Source organism: Jaculus jaculus, chromosome 6 (genome assembly GCF_020740685.1).
Source record: "Jaculus jaculus isolate mJacJac1 chromosome 6, mJacJac1.mat.Y.cur, whole genome shotgun sequence".
NCBI lineage: Eukaryota > Metazoa > Chordata > Mammalia > Rodentia > Dipodidae > Jaculus > Jaculus jaculus.
The window spans coordinates 154,454,023-154,455,610 of NC_059107.1; positions in this window are offsets into that span (position 1 = coordinate 154,454,023).

Below are 1,588 nucleotides of genomic sequence, written 5' to 3' on the forward strand. Positions count from 1 at the left end.
CTACCTCAAGGACCCATTGATACCCTCAAACCTGCCTGGGCAGATCTTACAGGCAGTTTTCTAGAAATTTCAGCACTTCATGGGGGTGTGACAGCTACAGTATGTCAACGATCTCTTGATTTCAGGGGAAATAAAATGCCAAGTATCAGAGTCCACCATTAAGTTATTAGAGTTCCTGGGGGTGGGGGGCACTTTGCAGAAAAGGAGGTGAAATATGGGACACTTCATCAGTGAGATGACCTGAAAGATCAAGGCCAAGAGAATACCAGCTATAGCAAGCCTCCCTTGCCCAAGACAAAGATGGAACTAGAAAGTTTCTGGGGCTGCCATAGCGTCCCGGTTATGGATGGATTGCTATGCACAGAAGACCAACCCGTGTCCTCAGGCTGCTTGAAGAAGAATCTGGTCCACCAAGGGCACTGAGGGTGAAGGGCCCATCACTGAGGAGTTAGAACAGGTCTTTATTCCAGCCCCAGGGCCTGCACCTTAGAGAAATCACCGCTGGTTTGTAACTGTAGACCACCAAGGCTCTTGGAGTGCTGACCCAGGTTTGGGGGGGTGAGGGAGAAGGAAGGAAGTAGTCTTGGAGCTTTGTCTCCGACTCCTTGATTCTGTCTCTCTGGGGAGGCCTGGTCATGTGCAGGCAGTGGCAGCTGCTGCTTTGTAGTAGACGAGAGCAGAAATCTGACCTTCTCTGGAGTCCTCATCGTGAGCAGCCCACATCAGGTCCCAAAATATCTCTTTTTTTTTTTTTGGTAGGGTCTCACTCTGGTCCAGGCTGACCTGGAATTCACTATGTATTCTCAGGCTGGCCTTGAACTCATGGCGATCCTCCTGCTTCTGCCTCCTGAGTGCTGGGCAAAGCTCTTGGGAGTGAGCTTGTTAGCGGCTAAACAGCTAAACTAACAGCTGACAGGCACCTTCCTTTGTTCCTGCCCTCTTTTTAAATTTTATTTTATTTTATTTGTTTTGGGGGGGTGAGATAGGGTCTCACTGTAGCCCAGGCTGACCTGGAATTCACTATGTAGTCTCAGAGTGGCCTTGAATTCACAGTGATCCTCCTACCTCTGCCTCCCGACTGCTGGGATTAAAGGCGTGCAGCACCACATTGGGCATTAAATTTTATTTTATGTGGGGGGGGGGACTCGTCCAGCCACTGCAATCAAATTCCAGACGTGTGCGCCCCCTTGTGCTCATGCGCCCCCTTGTGCGCTTGCGTCACCTTGTGCATCTGGCTTACATGGGACCTGGAGAGCCAAACATGAGTCCTTAGGCTTCCAGGCAAGTGCCTTAACTGCTAAGCCATCTCTCCAGCGCCCACCCCCGCCCCCCCGCCCTGGCGGCTCACCACCACCAGCCTCTTTGTCAGCCAAGCAGCCCCTTCTTTGAGGGCAGTCTGGCTGTTTTGTATACTCCACACTGGCTCGAAGGAAGCACTACTCAAGAGCCCTTGTCACCAAGGATGCTGTGAAGCCATGACGCCTGCTTCAGGTCTTGTTCCAGTCGTGACAGCTCCAGGAAGGTTCCATCAGCTTTGGGAACCCACCCCATGGTGGGCAAGGCAAGCCCTAGTGAGGGGGCACAGCTT